Source organism: Rhinolophus sinicus, chromosome X, assembly GCF_036562045.2.
Source record: "Rhinolophus sinicus isolate RSC01 chromosome X, ASM3656204v1, whole genome shotgun sequence".
Classification (NCBI taxonomy): domain Eukaryota; kingdom Metazoa; phylum Chordata; class Mammalia; order Chiroptera; family Rhinolophidae; genus Rhinolophus; species Rhinolophus sinicus.
Genome location: NC_133768.1, coordinates 1,645,200 through 1,658,715, shown reverse-complemented (window position 1 = coordinate 1,658,715; position 13,516 = coordinate 1,645,200). Strand labels below are relative to the sequence as shown.

The window sequence follows — 13,516 nt, the reverse complement described above, 5'->3', positions numbered from 1 at the left end:
TATACAAAATGTCTGTTATGCTAATGCTAAATGAGATCTATGAAGATAATACAATTCTGGATTGTTCTAGTTTAGCTAAGTTGATACAAGACGAAGTCATCATATTCCTGTATCTATCTGAAACAACTAAGATTAAATAAGTGTAGGATTGAATTCTTTAACACATTACATATACAATAAAAGCAACAAAAATGTGTTGTTGGGTCAGAATATCTTATGATTGTATCATGATAAATATCATGATTATTTAAAAAATAGAAATAGCTGGATACTTCTGAATAATAGAACACTCAGAAGCATTCCTACTAAGATGCAGATGACCATGCTCATAAAGAACCAAGTATTACTGGTACTACATGGTAGCCTAGAAGTATTAGTTTAATTAAATAAGAGCAACTATGAGAAGTATAAATATTAGAAAGGAAAGAGTTCTGGAAATATGGCGGTGTGAGGTGAGCCTCTGAAAAGCTCCCCTGGAATTTACAAAGAATCGAACAACAAAAACTCCACAAAGGACTCCCTGCACAGCAGACAGGCAAGACGAAGAGGCCCACTACCGACTGAAATCACCTACACGTGGGAGATTCGCGCGAGTGGGGGGAGGAGGAAACGGAGAAGTACTTGGAGACGGAGCTGCACGGGCGCAGGACGCAGACCTAGCTCAGTGCGCCGAGCTCGCTGCTTCCCGGAACTACCGCAGCTGCGGGAGATCGGACTGCTAGGGCTCCATCAGGGCTCCACAGGGCTGAGGGGACAGCATATAACACGGCTGAACCAACGCTTACGGCAGAGACTTCGGAGAAAAGACTGAGGGAAAAAGGCTGAAAACGGTGGTTTAAGCCCGCACTGCCGAGCAGAGAACGGAGCCTTAGGCACTGAACTAGCCGCCCCCTCCTCCCCTCCCAGAGCTCGCCCCGCCCCAACCTGCCCAGTGCTAGAAGCGAAACAGTAGCAGTGTCAGATCAAAACAACAGAAAATTTGCTATATTTGAGAACTGTGGCCCACAGACACAAATTCACAGCCCAACTAGTTCCGGCAAAGGGGAGAGAGCTGTGGAAGTGGAACCGGCTGTAGTGCTGGTCGCCGCCATTGCTCTGGGACACCTCTCACAGCTCACCCCGCCCCTGGCCCCACCTATCTGGGTGGATCCCTGCAGGAGTAAACAGAACTGCTGACACATGGGCTCTGAATCAGGAGCTGGAAGAGCTTTGGAACATCAAAAGCTCTCCGCATACCCACCAGGACACTGCGCCCTGTGACCTAGACGAACTATTAACAGAGGAGAAGCCCGTCTCCCAGATAATCCCCCCATTGTGAGAGACGCTAGAGTAGTGCAGAGAAAACATAGCACTACCTTGTGAGAGAGGAAAAAAAAAGACTGCAGTCGGAGAAAAAGTAAAACATTCTACCAACAAGTACTGGAAAACAAAAGAAAGACATCATCCTATCAACTTGTTGCAGAAGTCACTCCTCTAGATGTCTAGGAAAAGAAATACTAAACCAGTAATTGCCGTGAATAACCAAGGCAACAAGATAGCTCAGAAGAAAGTGAAAAATCTCCAGAAAAGGCACTTAAAGATACAGAAATATGTGACTTAAATGGACTGAACTCACCAATAAAAAGGCACAGAGTAGCAGATTGGATCAAAAAACTAAACCCAACCATATGCTGTCTCCAAGAGACACACCTCAGCTACAAGGACAAGCATAGACTCAAAGTCAAAGGGTGGAAATTGACACTCCAAGCAAATGGTGCCCACAGAAAAATCAGGTGTAGCCATAATGATATCAGATGAAACAGACTTCAAGGTGAAAAAGATAACAAGAGACAAAGATGGACATTTCATAATGGTGAAGGGGACTGTACAACAAGAAGACATAACAGTCATCAATATTTATGCCCCCAATCAGGGAGCACCGAAATACACCAAGCAACTACTAACAGAACTAAAGGGAGAAATTGACCAAAACACAATTATACTAGGGGACTTAAATACATCATTGACAGCTATGGATAGATCATCCAAACAGAAAATAAATAACGAAATAGTAGCCCTAAATGACACATTAGATGAAATGGACATAATTGACATTTATAGAGCACTTCATCCTAAAACATCAGACTATACATTCTTTTCTAGTGTACATGGAACATTCTCAAGGATAGACCATATATTGGGACATAAAATCAGTCTCAACAAATTTAAGAAGATTGAAATCATACCATGCATATTCTCTGATCACAAGGTTTGAAATTGGATATCAACTGTAAAAAGAAAGCGGGGAAAAACACAAATACATGGATACTAAACAACATACTTTCAAAGAAGGACTGGGTCAAAGAAGAAAGTAGAGGAGAGATCAAAAGATACATAGAAACAAATGACAATGAAAATACATCCTACCGAAATTTTTGGGACGCAGCGAAAGCAGTTTTAAGAGGGAAATTTATCTCATTACAGGCCTATCTCAAGAAACAAGAAAACTCCCAAATAAATAACCTCATGTTACACCTTAAAAAACTAGAAAAAGAAGAACAAGTAAAACCCAAGGTCAGCAGAAGAAAGGAAATAACAAAAATTAGAGCAGAAATAAATGAAATAGAGAACAAAAAGACAATAGAAAAAATTAATGTGACAAAGAGCTGGTTCTTTGAGAAGATAACAAAATTGACAAACCCTTGGCTAGACTTACTAAGATAAAAAGAGAGAGGACACTGCTTAACAAAATCAGAAACGTAAAAGGGGAAGTTATCACGGACACCACAGAAATACAAAGGATCATCCAAGAATACTATGAAGGACTATATGCCACCAAATTCAACAACTTAGAAGAAATGGATAAGTTCTTAGAAACATATAGCCTTCCAAGGCTGAACCATGAAGAACTGGAAAATCTAAACAGACCGATCACCAGTAACGAAATTGAATCAGTCATCCAAAACCTTCCCAAAAGCAAAAGTCCGGGACCAGATGGCTTCACTAGTGAATTCTACCAAACCTTCAAAGAGGATCTAATACCAATGCTGCACAAACTCTTCCAAAAAAATTGAAGAAGAGACAGTACTCCCTAACTCATTTTATGAGGCCAACATTACCCTGATACCAAAACCTGGTAAGGACAGCACAAAAAAAGAAAACTACAGACCAATATCTCTGATGAATACCGATGCAAAAATCCTAAATAAAATTCTAGCAAATCGAACACAACAATGCATTAAAAAGATTATTCATCACGACCAAGTGGGGTTCATCCCCGGGGCACAAGGATGGTTCAACATACGCAAATCCATCAATGTGATACATCACATAAACAAAATAAAGGACAAAAATCATATGATTATATCAATTGATGCAGAAAAAGCATTTGACAAGATACAACATCCATTTATGATTAAAACACTTAATAAAATGGGTATAGAAGGAAAATACCTTAACATAATAAAGGCCATATATGACAAGCCCTCTGCTAATCTCATAATTAATGGAGAAAAACTGAAGCCCTTTGCTCTACGTTCAGGAACACGACAGGGATGTCCCCTATCACCTCTGCTTTTCAACATAGTGTTGGAAGTCCTTGCCAGAGCAATCAGGCAAGAGAAAGAAATAAAAGGCATCCAAATTGGGAATGAAGAAGTTAAATTGTCACTCTTTGCAGATGACATGATGCTATATATAGAAAACCCTAAAGACACCACCAAAAAGCTATTAGAAACAATCAACGAATACAGTAAAGTTGCTGGCTACAAAATCAACGCACAAAAGTCCATTGCCTTCCTATATACAAACAATGAAATCTCAGAAAAAGAAATACAAAAAACAATTCCTTTTGCAATTGCAGCAAAAAGAATAAAATACCTAGGAATAAACTTAACCAAGGATGTGAAAGACCTATATGCCGAAAACTATAAGACTTTTTGAAAGAAACTGAAGAAGACACAAAGAAATGGAAAGACGTTCCGTGCTCATGGATTGGAAGAATCAACATAGTTAAAATGGCCATATTACCCAAAGCAATATACAGATTCAATGCAATCCCCATCAAAATCCCAATGGCATATTTTAAAGAAATAGAACAAAAAATCATCAGATTTGTTTGGAACCACAAAAGACCCCAAATAGCCAAAGCAATTTTAAGAAAAAAGAACAATAATGGAGGTATCACACTTCCTGACTTTGGCTTGTACTACAGGGCTACAATAATCAAAACAGCATGGTATTGGAATAAAAACAGACACATAGACTAATGGAATAGAATTGAGAACCCAGAAATAAAACCCCATAAATATGGACAGATAATTTTTGACAAAGAAGCTAAAAACATACAATGGAGCAAAGACAGCCTCTTCAATAAATGGTGCTGGGAGAATTGGATAGCCCCATGCAAAAGAATGAAACTGGACTGCTATTTGTCACCATGTACCAAAGTTAATTCAAAATGGAACAAAGATTTAAGCATAAGACCTGACACAATAAACTGCATAGAAGAAAACATAGGTACTAAACTTATGGACCTTGGGTTCAAAGAGCATTTTATGAATTTGACTCCAAAGGCAATGGAAGTAAATCTAAAATAAACGAATGGGACTATATGAAACTTAAAAGCTTCTGCACAGCAAAAGAAACCATTGACAAAATAAAGAGGCCACCAACTGAATGGGAGAAGATTTTTGCAAACAGTGCCTCCGATAAGGGGCTAGTATCCAGAATATACAAGGAACACATGCAACTCAACAACAAAAAAACAAACAACCCAATTGAAAAATGGGCAGAGGACTTGAAGAGACATTTCTCCAAAGAGGACATACAAATGGCAAATAGACATATGAAAAAATGCTCAACATCACTAATCATCAGAGAAATGCAAATCAAAACCACAATGAGATATCACCTCACCCCAGTCAGAATGGCTATCATCAACAAGACAAATAGTAACAAATGTTGGAGAGGCTGTGGAGAAAAAGGAACCCTCATACACTGTTGGTGGGAATGCAGACTGGTGCAGCCGTTATGGAAGGCAGTGTGGAGGTTCCTCAAAAAATTACGAATAGAATTGCCATATGACCCAGCAATCCCTCTCCTGGGTATCTACCCAAAAAGTCTGAAAACATTTAGAGATAAAGACACGTGTGCTCCAATGTTCATTGCAGCTTTGTTTACGGTGGCCAAGACATGGAAACAACCAAAATGTCCTTCGATAGATGAATGGATAAAGAAGTTGTGGTATATATACACAATGGAATACTATTCAGCGGTAAGAAAAGATGATATAGGAACATTTGTGACAACATGGATGGATCTTGAGAGAGTAATGCTGAGCAAAACAAGTCAGACAGAAAAAGCAGAGAACCATGTGATTTCACTGATATGTGGTATATAAACCAAAAACAACAAAAGAACAAGACAAACAAACAGAAACTCATAGACACAGACAATAGTTTAGTGGTTACCAGAGGGTAACGGGGGCAGAGGGTGTGGGGTGGGAGATGAGGGTAAGGGGGATTGAATATATGGTGATGGAAGGAGAACTGACTCTGGGTGATGAACACACAATGGGATTTATAGATGATGTAATACAGAATTGTACACCTGAAATCTATGTAATTTTACTAACAATTGTCACCCCAATAAATTTAGTAAAATTAAATTAGAAAGAAATATTAGAAAGAAATATGTGTTTTTCATCTATGACTATATATTTGAGGGCAGTAAAATTAATTTTATCAGAAGTTAAAAATGTAATGAAGAGGCTGGTTACAAATTAATATTTGAAAAACAACAATTTGTCTATGTAAAAATCAATTATGAACTCATAATGAGAAAATGTGAAAGAAAACATTAATAGCAATAAAAATAACATCAAATAATAAATAAAGGAATGGTAATTTGTGATGGGCAGACAACCCATTGACTCTGGTTCTTGATGAGGATGTAAAATCACATGAAAATGAAATTTCACTAAGTGTAAATTTTGTGTTTGATTAATCCTGAATTTTTTTCAGTGTTTTTCTGTACTAATAAAATGGTTCAGTACAGTCCTCAGCGTAGACAAGTGAAGTTGGCTTATATCGTTAAACTACTACAAGGATGAGCAAAATAAAAATTGTAACAGAGATTCCTCAGGTTTACTTGCAACAGATCATTTAAGAAAAATTTGTCTCAATGAAGGAAATATGTGTGCTTTGCCACCCTCAGTGCCACTGAGCCTTGATGGGAACAGCTTAAATACAAAGGAATGATCTGTTGTTGACTGCATGCCTCACACCAGAAATAGGAAAATGCCCAGAGAGTCCAGGATCAGTATGGTTGGTTCATGTATTATTTCTGTGTCTGTTGTTTTAATAATAAGAACATAGTGTGAGGAGAGGTCACCCTCAAGAGAGATGGATATTCAGGGACAGTCATTTGAGCAATCCTAAAAAGACAGAAAGTCTCCACAAGTATGTAGAAGATATAAACAAGAACTGAGTAAATTGTAGATATGAAAAATGCAACAACCAAGATAAAAGATATTCAACTGACTTAGCAGTTGAGCTTCATTATTTTTTTCTAAATGATTGTTCTCCTAAAATTCTATAAAAATTGGTAATTTACTAGTCTCCTTTATATTTCTTTTAATGAAGCTATGAAAGCAAAAGGAAATAATGTGCATATGGTGTATAATCTTGAAGTGGGAAAAGTTTGACACAAGGGAATAATTTAGGAAAATATTGCTAAATTGGACCACACCAATATTTAAGTATCTGTAATTAAAACCCTAATACAAACTAGCCAATAAGCCAAAAGGAAGATTACATATCTGTTACAAAAGAATAGTTTCCTTTTTTATTATTACTAAATTTATTGGACTAACATTGGTTGATAGCATTATATAAATTTCACGTATACAATTCTGTTATATATCTGTGTATTGCATTGTGTGCTCACCACACAAGTCTAGTCTCAGTCACCATATATCGGACCCCCTTTACCAACTTCACTTTCCCCCATTTCTCCTTCCCCTGGTACCCACTATATTCTTGTCTGTGTCTGAGATTTTGTGTTTGTTTGTTTGCTAGGTTTATTGCTCATTTGTTACTTTTTGTCTTATATTGCACATAGGAGTTTCTTCAATGTATAAAGATGCTTATAAATTGGTAAACAGATGCTCCAGTAGAATGGGTAGGAGCAGACAGTTCACAGACAAAAAAATGTAAATAGCCTTTAAGTAAACATGGAAAATGTACAACACTCATAATTAAAGAAATAGAACTCAAAACAATATTATATCACTTCTTACCCAACAGATTAACAAAATAAAATTTGTAGCATTTACTGTCATCTAGAGGCTGGGGAAATGGACATTCTTATATGCTGATATTGGGAACATAATTTAATACAAACTATTAGAAATTTGTCACAACTGAGAAACATTTTCTTCACTTGAGATACAATCCAGTAACACAATTCACAGAGTGTATAAGTCATTGGTTTTGGTACCTGTACAACATTGTACAACCATCACCTCAATTGAATTCCACAACGTCTTTTTCTCTTCATAAATAAACCACATGGACATTAGCACACACCATATTCCCACCCACTGGCAATAATTAATCTGCTTTCTGTCTCCATAAATTTATCTAGTCTGTATATTAATGTAAAGGATTCATATAATATATAACCTTTTGTGTCTAGCTTTCATTTAGTATAATAATGTTCATCCACATTATAATATGTATCAGTGCTTCATTCTTTTTTTTTAATTAGTTTCAGTGTACACAACAATGTAATAGACGTTTATACCCCTCACAAAGTCAGTACTTCATTCTTTTAGGTAGTTGAATAATACTCTGTTGTATAGGTATACCAGTTTGGTTTATATATTCATGTATTGATGGACATTTGGGTCATTTTTACTATTTTGCTATTGTGAAGAGTGCTGTTTGAACATCTGTACATATATTGATTAAATATCTGCTTTTAGTACTTCTAGTTACGTGTCTAGCTAGGCATACAATCTTGCATGTTGTGGATCACAATTTTAATACACATGATTTTGATCAAATCATTTCTAGGTAATGTCTACATCCTCCTGACAGCTTTGTAGTCATTTAGAGAAATTTCAGTGTTAACAGAACTATACATTGCCTTTTTGATTGTTGTAAATGCTACAAAATGATAAATTAAATGATACTTAGTAGGGAACTTGACAAGTAAGTTCATATATTTATCAGATATATGACTCTGTAGCAGATAAAGTAAGTGGAATTGATATAAATGTACAAGGAGGAAAAATGTCCAGAATATGTAAAATGCAAAGCAACTAATAGAATGTAAAAATTTGATACCATTTTGTTTTTTCATTTTATTTTTTATTTGTCTTTTTAAGATTTTTAAAACATATAGCCAACATACAATATTATATTAGTTTCAGTGTATGCAAGGTATGATCAAAGAATATGGTGAATGTTTAAATTTTAAAAAATTATTATAGTAAAAGACACATTGCCATTTAATTCCCTCAAAATACTCCCCCTTGCTTTGAACGCACTTATCCCGTCATTCTTGCCACTTTCTGAAGCAGTTCTGGAAGTCCTCTTTCGTGAGTGTCTTTAGTTGCCCTGTCATGACTACCTTGATGTCCTGAATCAATTCAAAACAATTACTTTTTATGGCCATTTTACTGTGGGGAAGAGCCAGAAGTCACATAGTGCCAGATCCGGTGAATAAGGTAATGAGGACACACCGTAATGTTTTATCTGACACAAATTGCCATGCCAGAAGTGATGTGTAACACAGAGCATTTCCGTTGTGATAAAAAACTATGGTGAATGCTGGTGCTGAGTGACATCCAACGGAAAGGGAAGCAGCGTGTCGAACCTTAGTAACATTGTGTGACGAGTTTCAACTTGTTCTGTATAGTCAGTCGGGTGTGAGCTATGGTTGAGAGAAGGTGTGTTTTAAAGTGTGCTATAAGTCATAGAAACAACGAGTGTCCTTCAATAAATGATTGGATAGAGAAAATATGATACATACAATGGAATACTATTCTTCCATCAGAGAAGATGAAATGCTAAGCGAAATAAGTCAGACAGAAAGAGTCAAGAACCATACGATTTCACTGATATGTGGGCTATATTAATAAAACTGAAAACAACAAAGAAACAAGACAAACAAACAAAAACTCAGACATAGACAATAGTTTAATGGTTACCAGAGAGTAAGGGGGGAGAGAGGTGGTAGATGATGGTTAATGTAATCAAATATATGGTTATAAGAGAACTGACTCAGGGTGGTGAACATAATGTGATATATAGGTGATGTATTACAGAATTATATACCTGAAACCTGTATAAATTTATTAACCATTATCATTCCAATAAACTTTTAATTAAAAATAAATAAAGTATGACATCATTCATCATGACCATGTTCCATGTCACTATTCAATTCTGGTATATGACAATTTCTATAAAATAAAAACATTATGGTGTGTCTTCATCCACCTTATTCACCAGATCTGGCACTGTGTGACTTCTGGCTCTTCCCCAAAGTCAAAATGATTAAGGACATCGAGACAGCCATGACAGCGCAACTAAAGACAGTTAGGAAAGAGGACTTCCAGAACTGCTTCAGAAAGTAGCAAGAATAATGGGATATGTGTGTTCAAAGCAAGGGGGAATATTTTGAGGGGCATTAGCGGCAATGTGTGTTTCACTGTAATAATTTTTTTATTTAAACATTCACTGTATTTATTGATCACGCTTTATAACTCATTTCCTCTCCTGATGTCCCTGGTGTTTTTCAAGCTGCTGTTCCAGTACTGGAGCACAGAGTGAATAAGTCTATCAGTGAATAAGTCTATACATTGGCCCTTTAAGAAAGGAATCTAGGACTTCAGTTACCCTCGTCTCACCCAGCCACAACCTCCAATGGTTTTCACAAACAGAAGTTATGGGAACTTCTTTCCCTGGCAATGAAATCATGGGTTAGGGAGCCTGGTATGGAGCTGGGATTCCTCACTCCTCAGGGGGACCTCCACAGCAGAGATATCCCTCCCAATTTTTAATGGTCATACACGGGAGTGGAACCAGTCCATTCTGCATCCACCTCTCCTACCAGTCTCGAGGTGGCTTCTTCATTTGTTCTTGTTGTAGGGCTTCTGTTCGACTGGACTTAAGGCAGTTTTCAATGATGATTGTTCTGTAGTTCAGTTGTAATTTTGATTTGGTCATGATAGGAGGCATCTTGTTATCTTGATCAAAATATTTTTTTAAATGTATATCTGTAATAGAAAAGTTTGTTTACTTACTGTGTCCTGGGCCTGATCCACTCTGGATTTTTGTAGAACTTAAACATACTGAATTAGAATTAAAGCAATGTGGAGGAACATTTTGCAGTGAAAAATGTATTAGGCAGGATGTCAGTTTGGCTACTATAACAAAAACTAAAGATAACTATGGCTTAAACTCTCAGTAGATGTTCCAAATGTAAATAAGTAGTTCAGTGAGCTGTGATTTTGGGACCCAGACTCTATCTTGTTGAATCTGCTTCTCCCAATGTACAGGTTTTATGTCATGCATTCATGTCTAGCTCCACTTGCCACTATCATAGCGGCATTGTAGCCCAAAGGAAAAAGTTACCCCATCACTTCCATCACTTCCTATGACTATAGTTCATTGTTATGGCCATACTCAAGTTAATGAAGTCTGAGAAATATCTTTAGGTTAAATTTCTATCTTTATAGGAGAATAATTCTCAAGTTGAGAGATCACCCTCTGGGGGATATTTTGATGTGTGAGATGAAGGTGTTTATTGTTGTCTGGTACTTGAGAGTAATTACGGCATTTAATGGCAGAAAACCAGAAGTACTAAAGATCTTGTAATATAATGGACAGATATGTTCAATAAAGAATTGCCCTACGTACAATGCTGGTAATCCAACCCTTGCCACCAGTCACCACTGATCAGTTTGAGAAACATTTCAATACAGTAAGGTAAAAAATGATATTATTGGTATTTAACTAACTCACTCTACCATAGGATGGAAGATTTTAAGAAATGAATGTGTAAACTATAAAATTATGTCTCAGACAACCTCTGTGTGTGTCATTGTGTAGGGTGTGTGTGTGTGTGTGTGTGTGTGTGTGTGTATCTCTAGGCAAATAACCAAGAACCATCTGCGTGTTACTCACCACAATAAATCATCCTTCTGTTATTAGTCATTTTTTTGGTTGTTTGAGTAATTTTTAATACATAATCATCTTTAAACTATTTAAAACAATTTATATATTCAGAATACTTCCTGTTTTACACCCTTGAATAAATAATATATGTGTATGTATTACTCATATGTACGCTGTGGATTGTGGTGCTGGTGGTTGGGGAAGAGTATTTAAGAATTATTAGGTTTACTTTTATAATTTCTATATGTTAATTTTTTTTACAATAGGCATTTTATTTTGTGTCAGACTAAAAACAAAATAAATGGGGTTCCCCCCCATTATTCATAAATGTTGTCCAAAACCAAAACCAAGAAAGTTATATGCCTCACATGGTAACTACTCTTCCTCAAAACTAATCATTTGATACAGAACTGATCTGCTACTTGAATCATCACCTAGCCCACCAGTTTTCTTCCTACTGTATAGAAGATCTTGAGGAGAAAAGGAGAGACTTAGAGTTGTAGATTATTGGACTAGTGGAAATTCAGTAGCTTTATATGCTTTCCTTTTTTTTTTAATACCTGATCTGTTTATTAAAAAGTGACTAGGAACTGAACACACAGTCCAATACATAATATGCAAGGAATTCCAAGAAATCTCACAAATGGTTCAATTTAGTTAAACATATATATATTGAAATAATTTCATAAATATTTATTGAATTTTTATTTTCAAAAAATACAGAGAAAAAAACAGTGCTTGCCTTTAAGAAATTCAGTCTAAAATGTTGGCTAAAGAAGTAATCAAATAATTAAAAGTAATTTGGAAAACATATAACCCAGGACTATGCATTATATTAAAAAGTAATATTGAAGAAGAAATAATAAAATCTACATGTATCAGGAGTAAGGGAAGGTTATTAAAGGATGAAGGTGGATCTCCCCTGTAGACCAGAAAGGGTGTTTCAAGAGAGTAAACAGGAAAATCACTCAGACTAGAGACAGTAGGATGTGTGCACCAAAATTATTCTATATTGCTGTAGAATAATGTTTAATGGAAAATGGAAAACGACAAAGAAAGTGATGAGACAAGTAATGAGTTAACAGGAGTGGTTTCTGAGCTGGCAGGATGGGAGGCAGAGTTAACAGGAATGAGCTAAACATTAACTGTTTGGCTCTGACTCCCCTGGCTAGCACTGCACCTGCAAGCTGACAACAACCTTACATCCATCACAGGTAGGAACAGAATAGTTCCCCATCGCAGCAACCCCCTGCACACTAACAAACACCCATCATAGGTGGGAACAGAATGGTTCTCAATTGCAACAGCAACTCCCTGCAAGCTGATATTTATTATAGATGGGAACGGGACAGTTCTCAGGAGAAGACAATTGTAAGAGCAGCTCCCCTGAAAGCTGACAAGCACCCTACATCCTGCATGGAAAAATATAAAACCCCAACACTCCTTCTCATCCATGCAGCTGTCCCCCATCGGACTCTACCCTGGCCAAACTCCATTTGCCAGTATCTCTCTTATACCACTCTGTCTCTGCAGCTATCCCTATTGGGCTCTGTCCTGGCAAAACTTCCCTTTGCTAGAACTGCTTCTCACTTTCACTTTCAATAAATTTTTGCTTAGTCTTGTAGAGTCTCATTAATTCTTTTACACTCTGCGAATGACCACGGGTTAATTCCACGCCAAAAAAGTGTAATAAAAACATTTAAGTCCTTGCTAAAAAGCTTTAAATCATTAGCAAGTTTATTAGGAGTCTCTAAGTTTGAATGTGTCCCATCAAGGGATTGTATAAGGTAATTATTTGGAATGAATGCCTGAAGAAAAATACTGTTTTATGATTATATTGATCTCATCTAGTTTTCTATTTTTGTATATATTTTATAATTCCTGCAACATAGTTGTTCATGGATATAATTTATAAATAAGGAAACATAAGTGTCTTGAAGGAAGGTGAAGATGATAGTAATAGAAGGTGAAGAATTGTGCAAAATAGGAAGGTAATAAAATCAGGTATTTGCTTTGAAATGATACTTTGAAACACTTAGGATAGAGAAAAAGAGACTAGTTATCATACTAGAAGAGTAATACAGGAGAACTAGCCAGCACCTGGAGTAATTTGGTTTAATAGAGATAGAGATAAAGTATCAGATTCAAGAAATGATTGGGTGGAGGGTGGGAAGGGGGGGAAATGTAACCTTCTTTGAATAATTGGTGAACACATATTAGAAGTCAGATACTGTGGCCTCAGATCGCTCACATAATCCTCATAGCAATGAGTAGGTGATCATTCTTATTTTACTTGTGAGAGCAAGATGAAACTTAGGAAGTTAAAAATTTAATTAAAAGTATATACC

General features: G+C 36.4%; 1 protein-coding gene across 1 annotated transcript in view; it reads left to right on the top strand.

Annotated features, from left to right (window-relative positions):
- Positions 1-13,516, top strand: part of LOC141569645 (membrane-bound transcription factor site-2 protease-like) — a gene marked incomplete at its 5' end in the record, with an annotated part of 91,443 nt that overhangs the window by 23,510 nt on the left and 54,417 nt on the right. The window lies entirely within an intron of this gene.